Consider the following 6,448-nt stretch of genomic DNA (forward strand, 5'->3'; position numbering starts at 1 on the left):
ATAATCGTTCATACAATATATACAGGCAAGTTAGGAGAATGGTCTCTATATATTTATATATATATATACATATGTACATACACAAATTCATACAAACACAAATTCATAAATAGAATACAAAACAAGAATATAAACAGTTATGGTTTAGCAATTTCATCCCTGTAAACATTGCATCTTACGTTCCCAAATATGCAAGCAATTGTATCATTTCGTTAACCACTGTGCGTTAAATGAATGCACTTATTTCCAGTGCCATGGTACACAGGATTTCGGTGATTTAAATATAAACTGTAAGTCTTCAACGCCATGACATAATTTAGAAATGTCCTTTAAGAGCTACTGAGAAAATGATACGCCCATTTTCATAAATTGAATGGTTATTTCCTAATAAAATAAATAAAATAAACTATAATATCCGTGAAGTCGCCTTTAAGTTAAAGTGGACCTATCATGCTATATTTGAATAATATAGTGTAGGACCATACCTATATCAGGCATATTTATACTTTTTATTTTTCAAAATATCAAACAGATCATGCATTTTAGCCATTCCTCATTTCGCTCAATTTAACACTGTCTTTGCATGGGCTGATTCTGTGAGGACAGCACCATCTACAGGCCTGGCATATGTACTACAGCGTCTCCAGCGCTTTCGAACGGCAATGTCCGTGGCTGTCTCCTCCTGATTGGTGGAGTTGGCCCAATAGCCGTAGCTCCACTTCTGTGACGTCATAGAAGTGTTCAAATCTGGATCAGTCTGTATCAGATCCATTGCAGCCCCTTTTTAAGAGATTTGGGTATGGAGGAAAATAGAGAGGGTTGTGTTTTCTGACACTTGGTGAGTTCCCTGGAACACCGGGGACAAAGTATAAAAGACGTACAAAAGTGCATTTTGCATGATAGGTCACCTTTAACTAAATTCAAATATACTGTGTATTGCCTTGCAGGCCCAAAATCATAATGACACATTTTAATCTAGCAAACTATTGAAGAAAACATTTTGTTCCATTACACTGCAGAATGTAGTGTAGCACCGTTGGTTTGATACACACCACCAAAGTGAAAGTCCACTTTGATGTGCTCATAAGTAAGTTCTATGCAGTAGCACAGTCCATCTAACAAATGGAAAAATACTTTCCTTTGAATTTTATGTAAAAGAAGAGTGCCCTGGTCCAGTTATCTGCTCCACCAATATGTTTTCTAGCAAAATAAAAGGACACCTTAATGGAAAGACAAGAGCCTGAGATATTATGCTGCCCTGATGGAAGAGACTGAAACACACACACACTCCTGAAACCCACTAGGGCTCGAGACTTCAAAGCTGATATTGGTTTTTAAAGGCTTCTCTGAAAAGACAGAGGGTTGCTCCTTGTTTGCTGAGTAAATGTAATACCTTGTGTTATGTGCGCTGCCCTCTCACTGCGAGTCCTAAGTGCAAATGTCTGTAAATATTTTCTCCATTTAGTGCCACCTGGAAATGTGACCGCGTGTCTCCTTCTGCTTGTGATAATGTCTGACGCCGACAGTCAGGGGCCTTACGAGTCTTTCTCTTTTGTCTTTCAGGTGGGATTTTCGAACAGACCGATGGACCCGTTTCACTTGTTAGTGCGGAGGAGCTTGCCTTTAAATTTGCAGTCAATAGCATTAACAGAAACAGGACTTTGTTGCCAAACACAACATTAACATATGACATACAGAGGATTAATATCTACGACAGTTTTGAGGCATCGAGAAAAGGTGAGTGGCTTGTTCTCGGTCTATTCACGGATTGTGATTACAGTGAGGAAAGGAATCTGTTCAGTCAAAAGCAACAACATGTTCGTATTAGTTTGATAATTATAATTGTTTAATGGCATTAATCAAACTTTGGTATTTAGTGGAACATACCTTAAGTATCTATAAATCTTTAGTAAATGGACCATTGACTGAAGATGTACCACACTTCCTTTCTCAAGCTCTCTTCTCTTACTCTTCTGTAGCTTGTGACCAGCTTTCTCTAGGTGTAGTGGCAATCTTTGGACCCTCACATAGTTCATCGTCAAACGCCGTGCAGTCAATCTGCAATGCGTTGGAAGTGCCGCACGTCCAGGTGCGATGGAAGCATCACCCCCTGGACAACAGGGACAGCTTTTATGCCAATTTATACCCGGATTATTCTTCACTAAGCTATGCTATCCTGGACCTGGTGCAGTCTCTCAAATGGAAAACAGCCACCGTCGTATATGATGACAGCACAGGTGAACACACTATTGCAATGTTACTGTTACTCCATTGGCAAAGTACTCTTACCTACTTAAAACTGCCTTTGCTGTGCTGCCATGTATTTATTTCTACTGTTTCTTTTCTTTAGGGCTTATAAGACTACAGGAGCTGATAATGGCCCCGTCCAGGTACAACATTAGACTAAAGATCCGTCAGCTTCCTCTCGACTCACATGACACGAGACCCCTTCTTAAGGAAATGAAGAGGAGCCGGGAGTTTCGCATCATCTTCGACTGCAGTCACCAAATGGCTGCACAAGTCCTCAAGCAGGTGAGTGAGAGAGTGTGGCACAGGCCTTCTGATGTCAGATCTGAGCATGAAGCAGGAATCTGAAAGCATGTGGTTCTCTTCCACACAGCTGTCACCAGCACCCGTTGATTCTTTAGCATTCAGTTGATCAGATGTGTTGTGATGGAAATACAGATGCTTTGATTTGCCAAGAACTTGGCAGCAGAGAAGCAGCAGAAGGTGCGTCGGTTATAATTAAGCAGCAGTGACATTCTGCTGTCAGAACAACTTAAAAGAAACTGCAGTAGTGTCCAGCAGTAGATATCAAATCTGGAACTCACCAATCGATCGTTGTGTATTTGTTTACTTCCTGGAGTGAACAATCCTCTTTTGATGTTTGGCAGAGAAACATGTAATAGTTTCATGTCGAGCTGTGATGAATTTTGAAGCACAGCTGTTCTTTCGCATCTGTTGAAACAGGCTTTGTCTTATAGAATGCAAAGCTGTGTTGTGTAGTTCCTTACCATTGGGGTAACCCAGTTTAACATTTGACAATTGTATAGCAGATAGAGCATAGAATACAATTAAAATATTGTTTACTTGTTACAAAGATTACCAACACTTTCCAGGAATAAATTGTTAGGCAGACTTGAACACACATCCCACATAGAGGCATAACATCCAAGACGCTTCATAATTCAAACACGAAATGACTGTCAGTCAACAGCGAACTGTCAGTGTGATGCATAGGGTAGAGATTGTGTAGGTGGTCTAATGCTTTATAGATGTCAGGAACAGGCTGCCGGATCCCCCCCCCCTCCTCCACTTTCTGTGCTGTCAGTTTCTGTTAACATGTGTACCTAATGCATCATCCGCTCCCTAGTTGTTTAAATAACTCAGTCCTCTCAAGTTATTGAGATCTAAGTTGACACATATTCGCTTGTGGCCAGTGTGCACATCCCGCACCAAGGAATCTGTGTCCTTTAGAGACAAGAAGTGAGAAAAGGTTTGAAGGCAAAAAAGCTACTGACAGTAGAAAAAAAGTTTTATTTTGTATGAGTTGAACTGCTTTTTGTGGCAGCAGGGCCATGTATCCAGGCTATAATAGCCTCAATAAAGTTTAGGGTGCAAATGAGGTATACATCCATTCCTGGTTTAATTACTCATCAATTTCTCAGTTAATCTTAAAGGTAAGAATGAAGAAACCAGCTCGAGTGCGCAGCCGAAAAAAATCTGCCCCTTCCTTCAGACTTCCTTACAGAGCCCCTCCTCCAACACACACAAACGTGCACATTACCAATGAGGGCACCAGATAAGTTTGTGCATGTCATGGCTTGGCTCTTGGCCATAACAAAAAGCGTGGGAAGGACGAGAACATATATGAAAAATATATTTAAAAGACGAAGCGATGTAGCTGCTCCGAGGTCAGGTCCTCTGCTGGAGGAGATTGCGGGTCTCACTCAGGCCCTTTAACCCTCTGGTACCGGCCGCCAGGTGTCCTCAATCCCAGCTGATAGACCGAAGGGAAAACCTTAAAGGAACATACACACACACCAGAGATAACAAGGCAGGGGTCGTCACACCCACCCCCTTGAAGTCGGTGTCCCCAGGACCACCGGCATACCAACCCCAACAAAACAAAAAAACACCAGTAATGAACAACAAAAATACAAGACATAAGGCACCCCACTTCCAAAGAAACAAACAATTGCAACATACAACCCTCACACTGCCAAACGCTCCTCCAACACCCAGCCACATCTTTAACAACACAGGTAAGCTACCTGAGAAGCACATTTTAAAAAGGATGGGCAGAGCGAGAACGATTTATCAAACAGTATGACAGACAATACATTACCGTCACGGCCCGTGTTTCCTCAGTTGCAGCAGGTAGTTTCACTGGCTTCACTGCAATGCACCGCAACGTGGCCAATGTCACCACACCTGTAACATTTCACCCTACTGCAACGTCTCTGGATGTGACCAAGCCCACCGCAGGAATAGCACTTCCGGTCGTTGGCATGACCACAGTCATGAGCCATGTGTCCTTGGTCTCCACACCGATAGCAGGACATTTCCTTGCCCCTTCCTCGACCCCTGCTGCCGCCGCCACGACCACCATCAACACTACCGCCGCCACGACCACTTTGACTAGTGGGACAATGCTTGGTCTTCTGGTTTCTAAACATGTTTTTGTCCATAGCACGAATGATCACGCAAGAGGACGTGGCGTCTGCCAACACTGTAGAGCTCTCCACAGACTTTGACTCAATCGGACCGCCAGTCACTAAAAGCACAGGGGGGACATCAGTCCAGACTCTGCTACCTGCCAAACCGTTGCCCAGGATGAACTGTATCCCCTCGATTGGCAAAGACGGACGTACACCAACAGCCACCTCACCCTTAACAAGACCACAGTCAATATACATCCTATGAACAGGAATAGAAAGAACTTTTAATCCCATTCCCCAACTCAGAACGGAGTTACCAGTGTCACTTTCATAAGATAGAGGCAAAACAGAGTCAACAATATAGGAGTCAAAAGCCCCTGTGTCTCGCAAGATTTTGATTGGAACTCTGACATTACTACCTACCAATGACATCAAGCCGTCTCAACGGTGAAAGAGTTCTCTCGTCGACGAGACATAACGACGCGTAAAAATAGCGGCGACACAGACTAACAGCGCACTATCGTTCCCCACTTGCTGTTGTATTTTATAGCATATCACGAGCTTGTAATTTCCTCTGCCTCAAAAACGATGTTTTCCTTCTCCCCCAAGAAACAAATTTGGAGAAAAGTCCGATCACGGAAAGAAACAACTTCGTCGTCTTCCCTTTGCAACAACAAGTCGACCTTGTACTGTCTCACTCTCATATTCTACCCCTTAACTCTTCCTCTTAGTGTCAACCTCGCCCTACGGCTGCCTTCTTAGACTCTTCGGTCTCATCGCACCCTCCTGTAGCAGACAGACGAAGAGTCTGCTACCGCGCACCGAGGCGCACTCGCCGTCCCACTTGTCGCACGGGTCCAAGAGTAGCACCAACCTACAATTATTGGACGCGAACGACGGAGTGAAATTAACTTTCACCTAGCGGCTGTGCAAAAAAATAAATATAACCTTGCGACGATCGATCCCGAATCTCTAACCTGGACTACGCCTGACGCGAGACTACGAAGTCACACAAGAGTGTCTCCTCGGTCCAGACGGTATAAGGAGAAAATAACAGACCTTCGTATCGAAGCACAACTCGATTTATATTTTAGCCGCCCCACTGGAAGTCTCCGTATGTACTTGAAGCGACCGGTCTCCGCGGCCACTGCTGCGCAAACAATCCCAGGAAAACCTTTTTGTTCTAGTTTGGTAATACACCTCTACCGCTCCCTCACAACAGGACAAGTAAAAATTCACCAACCATTGACGGAAGAACTAAGTAACTGGCAGTATGAAAACCTGCTAAACACACCAGTACTAAAACCTGTCAAGTTTTTATAAAGAAAGGACGTTCTAACGCTGGGAATGTAATTGCCTTGTGGTCCCGATGAACGACACCGACCTTCGACGACACGTGGACCTACTCAACCGACAGCAACGAAAGCTATTCCGTCGCATAAGTCCCCGCGAGACGTCCCGGGACCGGACAAACCACACCTCTCGACGTCTATCTTTCCGCTACGAAGCTACAACCAAGAAAAAGCCCTACCTTGGTTCTTTTAACTCTAAACCAAATCTAGACCTCACCTAATTAGTTACTAATAAACGGGTAAATGACAGCACTTTTCCGGGTTAACCCTCCGTCTGTACAGGACGCGTGAATCTCGTTTTAGACGTCCGTCCTTCTATACAAACAAAACCGGACAACGGCAACCCGACGGAGAGCACTTGTTCGGACGATCACAGCGGCTCCACGTAATCGTAGGGTGAATACACTAGACCTCGCAAAACCGGCAGACATACGT

At 44.0% G+C, this 6,448-nt stretch overlaps 1 protein-coding gene across 1 annotated transcript in view; it reads left to right on the forward strand.

The window, feature by feature from the left end:
* The window catches only part of top1a (DNA topoisomerase Ia), a 71,175-nt gene that overhangs the window by 8,575 nt on the left and 56,152 nt on the right, over positions 1–6,448 (forward strand). The window lies entirely within an intron of this gene.

This window comes from Notothenia coriiceps, unplaced genomic scaffold, assembly GCF_000735185.1.
Source record: "Notothenia coriiceps isolate Sejong01 unplaced genomic scaffold, NC01 NC01_scaffold00037246, whole genome shotgun sequence".
In the NCBI taxonomy this organism is placed as follows: domain Eukaryota; kingdom Metazoa; phylum Chordata; class Actinopteri; order Perciformes; family Nototheniidae; genus Notothenia; species Notothenia coriiceps.